We start from the raw sequence: 14,752 nt of genomic DNA, 5'->3' as shown, positions 1-14,752 counted from the left end.
TATGGGTGCCAATTCGAGTCCTGGCAACCCTATTTCCACTCCATCCCCCTGTTGATGTGCCTGCAAAAGCAGCGGAAGATGGCCCAAGTCCTTGGGCCCCTGCACCCATGGGGGAGACCTGGAAGAAGCTCCTGGCTCCTTTCTGGCTTCAGCCTGGCTCAGGGCTGGCTGGTGAGGCAATTTGGGGAATGTACCAGGAGTTGGAAGATCTCTCTTTCTCTCTCCCTCTCTCTTTGTAACTCTGTTTTTCAAATAAATAAATAAAATCTTTTTAAAAAAAAAATCCTTTGTGCTCCATCTATTCATCCCTCCCTTCCCTCTAAACCCTGGGAACTACTACTGAAGTGTGTATTATATCCTTACTTTTTTTTTTTTTTTAAAGAATGCCATGTAGTTGGAATCATACCCTGTATTGCCTTTTCAGATCGGCTTCTTCCTTTTGGTAATATACATTTAAGTTTCTTCTATGTCTTCTCATGACTCTTTTTAGCACTAAATAATATTCCATGGTATAGATGTGCCACAGTTTATTTATCTGAAGTACACCTTGTTTGCTTCTGCATTTTGGCTATTACGAATGAGAGTGCTATAAACATTTATGTTCAGGTTTTTGTGTAGACTTAATTTTCTATCTCATTTGGGTAAACATCATAGAGGATGGTTATGTGTAAGAGTATGATTAGTTTTGTAAGAAATCGGCAAATTGTCTTACATTGTGACTGTACCATTTTGTTCTTACCAGCAAAGGGAATTCATGTTGTTTTTGTGCTTGCCAGCATTTGGTGTTGTTCATATTTCAGAATTTTGCCAGTCAGAGCTCTGTAGCAATATCTCATTATTTTAATTTGCAATTCCCTGATAATATATGATGTTCATCATCTTATCATGTACTTATTTGCCATCTGTGTGTCTTCCCTAGTGAGGCACTCGTTCAGATTTTTGTTGATTTTTAAACTGAGCTATTCATTTCCTTGTTGAATTTTATGTGTTCTTAGTATAGTTTGGATAATAACAGTATTTTATCAAATATGCCTTTTGCAAATATTTCCTCCTAGTTTATGATAGTTTCTTCATCCTTATGGTAATCACACTACTTACTTGATATTGCTGCCATATTAGCCTGTGGACTTCTTACAGGCAAGAATTATGTCACTTCCTCTTTAGTTTCATAGCCCAGTACTTGGTAAGTATTAGAGTTAAATGATATTGAATGAATCAATTATTGTTTGTGAAGTTGGTCCAATACCTTTGCTACTTAAAGGCTAGCTCTCAAATCCTCACATGGGATTACCTTGGGAGCTTGTTAGTGATGTCGAATCTCAGGCTTCACATTGTAAATAAGAACCTACATTTTAGCAAGATGATTTGTGTGTACTTTCATGCGTGTGAATCTTGTGATCCACTTAGCTGTTATGAACCTATCACTACCCACCCCGAGTCAGGTGCGATAGGAGGCCAATTCACATTTATAGGACACACTATTTTAGGAACTAACAGGAAGGGCCTCACCACCCAACCCAGAAAGTAAAAATGGCATGTAAGAAAATGAAATATTTTATAGAATAAAAGTTGGTTCTGAACTTGAGAACACGGGAACTGAAAGTTCTGTGCAATAAATGAGCTTACAGGTTCAAAAGCAAGTTCTAGAGGTTGATCTTCAAAATTAGACCCTACTCTGAAGTCATTCCATCTGCAAACAACATAACTTCCTGTTAGTACCAACTAGTTTGCAAGATTCTGAGATTACATGATTGAGGATAATTCCATTCCTGCCTAATACCATGAAAAATATAGATGAAATAGAAACTAAACAAAGCAGCCTGGTGTTGTGGTACCCCAGATTAAGCCTCCACCTCTGATGCCACATCCCCTATCACAGCACTGGTTCATGTCCTAGTTGCTCCATTTCCTATCCAGCTCCCTGCTAATGTGCTTTGGGAAAGCAGCAGAAGATGGCCCAAGTGTTTGGGTCCCTGCCACCCACATAGGAGATCACGATGGAGTTTCAGGCTCCTAATGTGAAATAGCCCCAGCTGTGTGTCCATTTTGGAGTGAACCAGCAGATGGAAGATCTCTCCTCCTTTCTCTCACTCTGCCTTTCAAATAAATACACAAATATTTAAAAAATGTTTATATACCAATGTTTAAACTCTGTCATGGAGATAGGTGTCAAGTGTTTTGAAAACACCACAGAACTTGTAAAGTTCTTTGAGTCTAAAGACCATTTCTCGCTTGCTTTAGTATAATCTGTGTTCTTGAGGAACTTTTTGGAGGGGACCCTAAGTGATCAAACTTTTCTGTGTCTATAGGTTTTTATTAAATTGAGAAACAAGGGAGTAATATTGTGGAAAATATTAATGGTCAAGATAGATTGGTAAGCATGGCAAAGGCCTAGTGGCAAAAGAGATTTCCTACCTACTCCTACACTTAACTCTTGCTTGTCTCTGGGATACATTCTCAGGAAGAGTTGGGTCTGCGGAGAGACACTCATCAGCCCTGCAAAGGATGACAGTCTGCCCTATACATCCTGAGGACAGATGAATCAGGGGCAGGAATGTGATGGCAACACACTCCCTTGTAGGGCAAGGGCTTCTTCCTGAGGTTAACATGATTAAAAGGTGAGAACCCCTGCTTGTCTCACCAGTCAGCTAATTCAGTGATCTTTCTGGAAGGAAAAGTCTGCAAGAGGGTAGATCAGTAGAGATCCAATCTCATCACTAAGGTGAGAAAGTAAGGAAAGTATGAGAATGGGTCCTTCACAATTTGAGATCAAGTAAAAACCCACTAAATATTATATTGTTGAGCTGGACGAATTAAAGAGAGGAAGAAAGTATTCTTTCAGGGAAATCAAAGAAAAGTCATTTGTGATTTCTGTTAGAGTCAGGAAAACTGGAGGAAGAAATTCCAGTGGAGAGGAAAGTCATTTCAGAGAGCATGGTGGAATGGTCTGAAATGACAAGAAATCCAGTGTCTCTTGTGTAGACTATATGACAGAATGTAAGACCAATTTAAGCTGCAATTTTTATTTTAAAAGTGTGTAGGTAGTTACACACTTGTTAACAACATAAGATATTTAAATATCATGAGGAATCTATTGCAACTATTTTCTCTTTAAGTTTCTTGGCTGCCAAAGTTGTATATAATTAACATGTTAATACAGCCATGAATTTTATTTGCTTTGGAAAATTTAATTTTATTTATTTTTGTATTATTAGTATTTTTATTTCATGTTTAATTTTTATTAATTTTTAACAGATTCAATCTGATTTATAGATACAAGTCTAAGAACATAATGATACTCCTTTCCCACTCCCTCCCTCTATGATTTGTATTTTTTTTTAGTTTTTGATATAACATTTTAAATTTACATTGCAGTAAAAAGGCTTACTACTTTACTGAATAATAAGTTCCACAAGTAGAAAGCAGAAATACCCTAGTTTAGTGGGAACATAGACAATGGCTATCAACAATAATTGAATGGAAAAATGACCATTTAATCCATTTACAGTTGTTTTTTTTTTTTGTCAATTAGTCATTCATCCTTTCTTTCAATAAAATAGAACCAATGACAATGTAACATGCAAATATTTCCTATGTGGTTACAAGATAATAATCAAATTCATTTAGACTTTGAGCCATTTCCTCTCAACAGTTTATGAACAGGAGTAATTTTATGCAGCTTGCAATAAAAATAATTATACATTATGTATTTTTTGTACACTTTCAGTTATCAGAGATCAGGAAAAACATATGGTATTTATCTTTTTGGGACTGGCTTACCACATTTAGTATGATGATTTCCAGTTGCATCCATTTTGTTGCAAAGGACAGGATTTCCTCCTGTTTTTACAGCTTAGTAGTATTCCATAGTGTGTGCATATATCACATTTTCTTTATTCAGTCATCAGTTGAAGGACATCTGGGTTGATCCCATATCTTAGCTATTGTGAACTGAGCTGCAACAAACATGGGAGTACAGATAACCCTTTCATATGCTGATTTCATTTATTTTGGGTAAAATCCCAGGGGTAAGATTGCTGGGTCACATGGTATATCTATTTTCAGCTTTCTGAGGAATCACCATACTGTCTTCCATAATGGCTACACAGGTTGGCATTCCCACCAAAAGTGGATTACGGAGCCTTTTTCCCCACATTCTCACCAGTGTTTATTGCTTTTTGATTTCTGTGTAAGAGCCATTCTAACTGGGATGAAGTGAAACCTCATTGTGGTTTTGATTGGCATTTCCTTCAATGGCTAATGACTCTGAGCATCCTAAGCATCTTTTCATGTGTCTGTTGGCCATTTGAATTTTATCTTTTGAAAAATACCTCTTGAAGTCCTTTGAGCATTTCTTGACTGGACTGTTTGTTTTGTTGCTGTTGAATTTTTGAGCTCTTTTTAGATTCTGGATAGTAATCCTTTATCAGTTGCATAGTTTGCAACTATTTTCTCCCATTCCATTGGTTGCTTCTTCTCTTGATTGAGTATTTTCTTTGCTATGCATTCATGTTGAGTGGATTTTTGTACCAGATGTAAAGTAGGGGCTTGCTTTATACTTCTGCATGTGGACATCTAGTTTTCCCAGCACCATTTGTTGAAAAGACTGTCCTTGCTTCAGGGATTAGTTTTAGCTCCTTTGTCAAATGTAAGTTGGCTGTAGATGTTTGGATTGATTTCTGGCATTTCTATTCTGTTCCATTGGTCTATCCATCTGTTTTTGTACCAGTACCAGGCTGTTTTGATTATAACTGCCTTGTAGTATGTCTTGAAATCTGGTATTGTGATGCCCCCAGCTTTGTTTTTGTTGTATAAGGTTGCTCCTGTTCCTCCATATGAATTTCAACACCATTTTTTCTAGATCTGAGAAAAATGTCTTTGGTATTTTGATTGGTATCATATTGAAACTGTAAATTGTTTTCAGAAAATAGATATTTTGATGACATTGATTCTTCAAATCCATGAGCATGGCCACTTTTTCCTTTTTTTTTTTTTTGTATCTTATTCTGTTTCTTTCTTTAATGTTTTGTAATTCTCATCATAGAGATCTTTGACATCCTTGGTTAAACTTATTCCAAGGTACTTGATTGTTTTTGTAGCTATTGTGAATGGGATTGATCTTAGAAGTTCTTTCTCAGCTGTGCATTGTCTGTGCATACAAAGGATGTTGATTTCTGTGTATTGACTTTATATCCTGTTACTTTACCAAACTCTTCTGTGAGTTCCAGTAGTCTCTCTCTCTCTCTCTCTGTTTTTTTTTTTTTTTTTTGACAGGCAGAGTGGATAGTGAGAGAGAGACAGAGAGAAAGGTCTTCCTTTGCCGTTGGTTCACCCTCCAATGGCCACCGCGGCCGGCGTGCTGCGGCCGGTGCACCACACTGATCCGATGGCAGAAGCCAGATGCATCTCCTGGTCTCCCATGGGGTGCAGGGCCCAAGCACTTGGGCCATCCTCCACTGCACTCCCGGACCACAGCAGAGAGCTGGCCTGGAAGAGGCGTAACCGGGACAGAATCCGGCGCCCCGACCAGGACTAGAACCCGGTGTGCAGGCACCGCAAGGCGGAGGATTAGCCTAGTGAGCCGTGGTGCTGGCCCCAGTAGTCTCTTAGTGGAGTCTTTTGGATCCCCTATATATAGAATCATGTCTCTGAAAATAGGGATAGTTTGGGTTCCTACTTCCCAATTTGTATCTCTCTGATTTCCTTTTCTTGCCTAATGGCTCTCGCTAAAACTTCCAGGACCATATTGAGTAGCAATGGTGAGAGTGGGCATCTTTGTCTGGTACCAGATCACATTGGAAATGCTCCCAACTTTTCTCCATTGAATAGGATGCTGGCCATGGGTTTGTCTTGACTGTGTTGAGGAATGTTCCTCTATACCCAATTTGTTTAGAGTTTTCATCATGAAAAGGTGTTACTTTTTGTCAAATGCTTTCTCTGCATCTATTGAGATGATACGGTTTTTTCTTCAATTTGTTATAATGTGATGTATCACATTGATTGAGTTGCAAATTTTGAATCATTCCTGCATACTAGGGATAAATCCTGCTTGGTCTGGGTGAATGATCTTTCTGATGTGTAGTTGGATTTCATGGGGCAGGATTTTGTTGAATATTTTTGCATCTATGTTCATTAGGGAGATTTGTCTATAGTATTCTTTCTCTGTTGCATCCTTTCTGGGTTTAGGAATTAAGGTGATTTTGGCTATATGGAAAGAATTTGGGAGGATATCCCTCCCTTTCAATTGTTTTGAATAATATGAGAAGAACTGGGGTTAGTTCTTCTTTAAATGTCTGGTAGAATTCAGCAGGGAAGCCATCCAGTCCTGGCTTTTTCTTTGTTAATAGGGCGTTTATTACTGATTCAATTTTTGTTTTGGTTATGGGTCTGTTTAGGTTTTCTTTATCTTCATGGCTCAATTTAGGCAAGTTGTATGTGTTCAGGAATCTATCCACTTCTAGGTTTCCCAATTTGTTGGCATACAGCTCTTTGTAGTGGTTTCTGATGATTCTTTTTTTATTTTTGTGGTTGTTACATTTCCTTTTTCATTGCTAGTTTTATTGATTTGAGTCTTCTCTCTCTCTTTTTTGATTAGTTGGGCCAATAATGTGTCAATTTTGTTTATTTTTTCACAAAACCATCTCTTAGTTTTACTGATCTTTTGTATTTTTTTTGTTTTCAATTTTGTTGATTTCTTCTCTAATTTTAATTTTTTCTTTTCTTCTACTGGTTTTGAGTTTGGTTTGCTGCTGTCTTTCTAGGTCCTTTAGGTGCATAGAGAGTTCCTTTATTTGATGCCTTTCCAGTTTCTTGATGTAGGCTCCAATTGCTATAAACTTTCCTCTTGACACTGCTTTTGCTCTATCCCACAAATTTTGGTAATTTGTATTGTCACCTTCATTTGTTTCTCAAAATTTTTGGTTTCTCTTGATTTCTTCTATGATACACTGCTCATTCAGAAAGATGTTGTTCATTCTCCATGTGTTTGCATTTGATGTAGAGATTCTTGATGTGTTGATTTCCAGCTTCATTGCATTATGGTCTGAGAAGATGTGTGGTATGCTTTTGATTTTTTTGAATTTGCTGAGACTCACTTTATGGCCTAGCATATGGTCAATCCTATAGAAAGTTCCATGCACTGGGGAGGAAAGTGTGCACTCTTTTCTGCAGGGTGGAAGGCTCTGTAGATATCTTCTAGGTCTATCTAGTATATAGTGTCAATTAACTCTGTTGCTTCCTTGTTGATTTTCTTTCTGGTTGATCTGTCCATTGCTGAAAGTGGGGTAATGAAGTTACCTGTTACTATTGTATTTGAGTCTATATCTCCCTTTAAATACCTTAATTTGGGGCCTGTGCTGTGGCTCACTGAGGCATCCCATGTGGGCGTTATGTTCTAGTCCTGGTTGCTCTTCTTCCAGTCCAGCTCTCTGCTGTGGCCCAGGAAGGCAGTGGAATATGGCCCAAGTGCTTGGGCCCTTGCACCTGCATGGGAGACCGGGAAGAAGCACCTGGCTCCTGGCTTTGGATCAGCATAGCTCCGCCCATAGCGGCCATTTGGAGGGTGAACCAATGGAAGGAAGACCTCTCTCTTTGTCTCTCTCTCTCACTGTCTATAACTCTACCTGTCAAATAAATTAAAAAAAACAACTTAATAATTCTTTCAAATATCCAGCTACCCTGTAATTAGGTTCATATACATTTATAATAGTCACATCTTCCTGTTGAATTGATCCTTTAGTCATTATATAGTGTCCTTCCATGTCTCTTTTAATAGTTTTTGTCTTAAAGTCTATTTTGTCTGACATTAGGATGGCCACACCAGCTCTTTTTAGGTTTCTGTTAGCATGGAATATCTTTTTCCATCCTTTCACTTTCAGTCTGCACGTGTCTTAGTTGGTAAGGTGTGTTTCTTGTAGGCAGCAGATAGATGGATTTTCATTATTAATCCATTCAGCTAATCTGTATCTTTTTAAAAAAAGATTTATTTATTTGAAAGAGTTACAGAGAGAAAGAGAGAAGGAGAGGCAGAGAGAAAGAGAGAGGTCTTCCATCCAATGGTTCACTCCCCAGATGACCGCACCTCACAACCCTAAGTGGGTGCCAGTCTCCTGTCAACCATCCCAGCCAGACTCAAAGTCAGTGTTGGACCCAGATGTTTTTCTCTGGTAGAATCCCCTGGTCCCATGCACGATTGCTACAGCCTCAACTGGCATCAATATGGTTCCTTCTCCCCAGCAGTTGCAGGACACCCTTGTCAGGGAGCTGGGCTTTCAGAAGGAGGGAATTGGTAGTACGCAAGGATCTGGCATTACAGTGGAGAAGACAGTACACATGCTAATGGCACGCACAGATCATGAGATGATCACCAGGCTAAGTATGTATAGGAGACAACAATGGGTACGCTATAACCAGGAGGTCAGTGATTAGAGATTAGTGGTATAGGAAACTAGCCCAGGGCCCAGCAGCATGAATGAAGCTGGTTTCTGAACCAATTGGATTGGAGTGCAGGAATCTGTCACACAATCCCTACTGAGACTTGGCCCCTTAGAGGGGTGGGCTTAAATATGAAGGGAAAGACAAGTATGAAGGTTTTCTGGATGAGAGAACTAGAAAATTAGAGAATTTAGAGGTTTCTAACAATGGTGATGGTAGGAAATACATGGCTTAAGCAGACCTGATATTTTCCATAGCAGCAGGAAGCACTTTCAGGAATCACCAATATGTTGGAAAACTGATATAAAGAAAAACAGTGATGGAATCAAGAGGAAGGCTGGGAAAAAAAACACTGTGGTTAAAGGTAAGTCTCGCCAGTCATAAGCTAAATGGCATTCTAGTGGTCTTGGGAAAATTAGAGGGCATATCACTTGCTAAAACCCACATACACAAAATGTCCTACTTTTAATCACATTTAGCTGACAACTCTTTAAAATACGCTGATGATTAGGTATATGATTCTATAGGAAGGCGGCAGAATGACCTCCAAATTCACAAAATCTTTTTTCAGAAAAAGTATACTGCTTGTTATGCATTGTAAGTATATTGAGAATGTTTTTTTAAAAGATTTATTTATTTTGAAAGTCAGATTTACACAGAGAGAAGGAGAGGCAGAGAGAGAGAGAGAGAGAGAGAGGTTTTCCATCCTCTGGTTCACTCTCCAATTGGCCACAATGGCTGGAGCTGCAACAATCCAAAGCCAGGAGCCAGGAGCTTCTTCCAGGTCTCCCATGCAGGTGCAGGGGCCCAAGGACTTGTACCATCTTCCACTGCTTTCCCAGGCCACAGCAGAGAGCTGGATCAGAAGTGAAGCAGCCGGGACTTGAACCGGCGCCCATATGGGATGCTGGCACTGCAGGCGGCGGCTTTACCCGCTATGCCAAGTGCTCGCCCCATCGTGATTCATTTTTGCCTTATAAACTGACACCCTAGGTGACTTCCCATTTACCTTATTCTGAGAACATGGGGTTCTATTCAGCACCCTGAAATACAAATTTTGAATTGGAAGTAAAATATAATAAATTCATGACATTTTTCCTATTAAAAACTATTTCTTGGATCTGACTACCAATGTAAAAAAAAGGAAAAAAATACTGGACATTTCTCTTCTCATTGATATAAAGTCTTACATAAAGCGATTCCAAGTGTGAATCAGCAGACCATTTAAAGAACAATGTGCTAGAATCAAGTGAAGCATATCTCAAGAATAAAAGAATTGTGCAATATCTGTAGGAGTTTCTACACAAGATACTGTTAGTGGATTAAGGAGAAAACCCAGATAATTTCTTCAGTAGTTCCTTTAGAGGATTCTGATGAATATCAACACCTATCCCTGATAATAATTCTCAGTGAAAGTGGACTAGGTGGACACTGCCTTTGTGTGATTAAAAATACAGTGACTTTCCTTATCAACACACTCTCAGAGAGCATTGATTCAAATATACTAAAATAGGTAATTAACTTCTGTCTTCCAAACAGACTCAAAATCTCCAAAAAGAATTTAATTAACTTTTTACCTAGGGGAGATTTTATTGTATTACTATACTTGCCAAACATTAGAAAAGTCCTACTAATGTCATGAAGAAGATAAGTATACCCACAATGACAACTATTATTTAATATTTCTGTGAAGGCACTAGCCAGTGAACTTGGATTAGTAAGAAGCTGTACATATTGGGAAGGAAAAAGCTCCATTATAAGTTGTTTGTAGATTATATAATAAGCTTGATAAACCCCAGAAATGAACTGGAAATTATTAGAAAAAATTAAGGTGATAACATACACAAAAAATAAAGGTGATGAAAGTTAAGATAAAAAAAGAAAAAAGTTAAGATGATAAAACGTAAAATTACTGCATTTCTACATTGCAAGAATCATGGAAGTTATATAATAGTTTCTCAAATTCCAAAGGGACTAAGTGGATTACTCAAGAGAGTGGAGGCCGGTGCTGTGGCTCACTAGGCTAATCCTCTGTCTGCGGCTCCGGCACACCGGGTTCTAGTCCTGGTTTGGGGCACCAGATTCTGTCCCGGTTGCCCCTCTTCCAGGCCAGCTCTCTGCTGTAGCCCGGGAAGGCAGTGGAGGATGGCCCAGGTCCTTAGGCCCTGCACCCACATGGGAGACCAGGAGGAAGCACCTGGCTTCTGGCTTTGGATTGGCGTGCAGTGCCAGCCGTGGCGGCCATTTTGGGGGGGGGTGAACCAACGGAAGGAAGACCTTTCTGTCTCTCTGTCACTGTCTAACTCTGCCTGTCAAAAAAAAAAAAAAAAAAAGAGAGTGGAGAAGGCCAGATATATAAGTCCAATAATATAAGTCCAATAAACTGATAAAAACAAGTGTTGGGGCACCCGCTCTGTGGTGTAGTGAGCTAAGCCTCTGCCTCTGGCACCAGCATCCCATATGGCGCCAGTTCATATCTTAGCTGCTCCTCTTCTGATCCATCTCTGTGCTATGGCCTGGGAAAGCAGTAGAAGATGACACAAGAGTTTAGGCCCCTGCACACTTATGTGAGACCTGGGAGAAGCACCTGGTTCCTGGCTTCAGATCGACCCAGCTGTGGCTGTTGCAGCCAATTGGGGAGTGAACCAGTGGATGGAAGACTTTTATCTCTATCTGTAACTCTACCTGTCAAGTAAATAAATAAATGCTTTTTTTAAAAAAAAAAGCAAGTGGTGAGTTTAAATTGAACACCTTATAGTTCCAGATTATTGCTTTGTAGTGCTAGATGCTGTTTATTGTCTTCTTGGTTTTAAAAAATTAATCCAATTTCAATATCAATTCACCCAATTTTTTATAATTAAAAAGCAAATTAGTTTTTAATTGCAAATATAACATACCAGGTTTGCCTTATAGTTGGCCAGTTTTCTATATCTCTCTTAAGCAAATAAAAATGTTAGAAAGTAAAATATAATAAAAATATATTTTTATTAGCAAATACACAAGTAAAATGTCCAGGGACATACATATGAATTAAGAAATGTGTAGGATGTACCCCTAAAGTGCTGAAGAACATGGCTGAAAGACTTCTGTCTCAAGTCATTATAGAGAAGTGTGTATTGGGCTAGCTCTTTCACAGTAAAAAAAAATTAGATTTGAATAAAATTTTCATGTATGAAGTAACCATTCTCAGATACAGTCAATAGAATTACAGAAATGTTATTCCTGGAAGAAGGGATTAACAAGTTGCTGCCCATCATGTTCCAGGCTTCCCACCTTACAGTTCTTTCCAGTCTGCACACAGGGAGGTGGAGCCTTCACAGTGTGAGGGTCTGTCTGAGCTACAGCAGTTGAGACTGAAGGCTGGGGCTCCTGAGAGTTCAGGATTTGTGAGGCAGGATATGGAAAAAGAGAAGGCTATAGAGAAAATAATTTCAGAAATCCAAACAAAATTTCTTTTAGCTCTGGTTGACTATTAAGGTGAATGTGTGTGAAACTCCATGAGTTTAATGTAGTGTGAAACTCATGAGACTAGGCCACAGACAGGTGCTAGGGAACTATGAGCTGAATGAACACACATTGTTGGGAAACACTCATTCTAACTAGTCAGACTTGAACTTGCTTGTTGAAGAGATCCGTCTGTAGCTTAACTACTTCCTGGGGAAAAAAAAATTTCAACAGCTCTTTCCAGTAAGGCAAACAATGAAAAGCATGACTCCACAATGTAACATTGGCCAGTTTACACAAACTAGAAATAACTGAAGGTGAACCCACAATCAGAATTGAAGAAAAAGCACACTAGAAATGAATCTAAAGATCAAATTCAAACCATCAAAATATGCTATATGAATGTCTGTAAGCATCTTTTTAAAAAAGATTTATTTGAGAGACAGAGTTACAGACAGAGTAAGGGAGAAACAGAGAGAGAGAGAGATCTTCCATCTGTTGCTGCATTCCCTAAATGGACCGAAACAGCCAGAGCTGGGCCAATCTGAAGCCAGGAGCCAGGAGCTTCTTTCAGGTCTCCCACACAGGTACAGGGGCCCAAGGAGTTGGGCCATCTTCTACTGTTTTCTCAGGGCCTAGCAGGGAACTAGATCCAAAGTGGAGTAGCTGGGACTTGAACTGGTACCCATATGGGATGCTGGCATCACAGGCAACTTAGCCCGCTATGCCACAATGCTGGCCTCTGTAAGCATCTTTTAAACTAAAATATTGATCCATTTTGGGGAAAAAAGGCAAATTTTCAGTGGAAGAGAGTTGAGAAAAATTATTTATCTGAAGAAATGAGAGAATACTTGTCAGGTGTTAGCCTGTAAGCAGCGTGTTTCAACTTGAATGTGTACGCGTTATTCATGGATCTTACTAATTACGCACCTTCGTTTAGTGGATACAGAGTGTTGGCTGAGCTTCTGTATTTTTAACAAGATCTGGGAGATGCACATGATGCTGGTACACAGCCTACACAGCAATTCAGCAGTTCTAGAGCTTTAGTCTTAGTAGTCTGCAGACAGGGTATAGAAAACAACATAATTGTCCTGTTTTTCACCAGAAACCATGAAAGGCAACACCTTCAACAGATAAAAGAAGGAAAAAAAATCCCACAAGTTTGCATCACATCTATTGTTCTCAGAATTGCTGTTTTTACACATCCATTAATTTACTTAGCAAATTTTGTATGTGAGTGTGTGCGTGTGTGATTCCACTACATGCCAGGCTCTGTGTTAGCTTTTGGTGGCTTCAAAGAGACCCTGTCTTTAGGAGGCTTACCATCTGGTGAAGAAGCCACACACAGGTAATTATTATACCAAGTGGTAACCATAAAGATCGAGGTTCATTAGGGTGCTCTGGGTGCACAGGAGAGGGATAGCCCTTGGGCCTTGGTTTGTGTAAGCATAATCAGACGCAGCTTTTCTCATATGAGTCAAGGCCATGGGACTATAAATAAAGAGAGAACATACATGTTGGTTCTGGTAGAAGCTGTTAATTAAGAAGACTTGAGGTATGAGTTAATGTGAGAAAAAGTGAGTCTTAAAATTTGCCAAGCGATTGGCCATCCACTAGTATACACAGATAACGATGGCTAGCATTTACTGAACGCCAGCTCTGTAGCAGGAGGTGTGCTATGGGCTTTATGTGGTTTATTTCATTTGATCTTTACAACATCTGTATAAAGTTAGTTCTAATTAAAATCCCAGTTTAGAGGTGTGAAACCTGGGGCTTAAAGTGGTTGCATTTTTGCTTAATCCAATGAAAGTTTGGTTCTGTCATAGGCAATTTTAAAAATGCTTATTTATTTGCCAAAACATCCAATTAATGCTGTTTCCTGTTTAGAAAACTCTGTGAATTTACTATTGTCTTATAAGGACAAACCCAGGAGGATATATCAAGGTGATGCTACCATGAAAGCTCCAGCTGGCCAGTGGGACCACATGTGGGTTGACCCTGGGTCACAGGACATGTAACTAAAATGACACATAAGAGTGGTATTCAGGGAAAATCTAAACTTAAGTCTAGGCATCTAATCCAACCTCTTGGTCTGATTGATGGAAATAAGCAGAGAGGAATGGAAATGGGAAGAAACTAGATCAGAGTGGCTGGTAGAATCGAAGCAAAGGATAGGAGGAGTAGCCTCGAGGAAAACTTTTGACTTCCAGCCATAGAAAAGGTGTTCATCCCCAGAAAATTCTTAGAGAAGCCCCAGAAGCTTTCCAGTTTTCATGTTCTTCACACTTGGGCTCTATTCGCAATGCATATAATATTGGGGGACAATGGTTATAGGTTCAGATCAGTTTTTCTGATGAGGTCTCACTGTGCTAAATGTCTATGCTGCCAATGAACAGCACCCAGAATGGGAGATCTTTGTACTTACGGTGGGATCTTAAAGAACACTTCTAGTGACATCCTTAGCCAGGGATGGAACTGCCTTGACTTGGACAGTCACTCCACTTGTGCTTCATCATACCTCTTGACAATGAGCTCTACAGCATTCCTTGTAATTCCATCTCTTAATATCCCAAGAATCCAGAGACATTGAATGTTAAGAGAATTTCCTTCAATTTATCTGGTATCACGGATAGAATAGGACTTGGCTCCCCAAACTCAGGCAGATGTTTAAACCCCAAAGTCTTACAATAACAATTAATTAATGCTAACAGTTGAAGGGTTGGGGTGGAAACTTGATCTAATTGTGACATCCAGGAGGCAGGCCCAGTGGGAAATCTTTGTCTTTGGAATGTGCTCTTGAAAAGAAATTTTCATGAGAGGGTCTATTATTTCAGGAACGCTCGGTCTACCTTGCCTCTTGGCCTTATGGTTCACC

Source organism: Oryctolagus cuniculus, chromosome 4, assembly GCF_051225735.1.
Source record: "Oryctolagus cuniculus isolate XC-2025 breed Fujian yellow rabbit chromosome 4, ASM5122573v1, whole genome shotgun sequence".
Classification (NCBI taxonomy): domain Eukaryota; kingdom Metazoa; phylum Chordata; class Mammalia; order Lagomorpha; family Leporidae; genus Oryctolagus; species Oryctolagus cuniculus.
The sequence above is the reverse complement of the archived record's forward strand: the minus strand, read 5'-3'. Positions refer to the sequence as shown.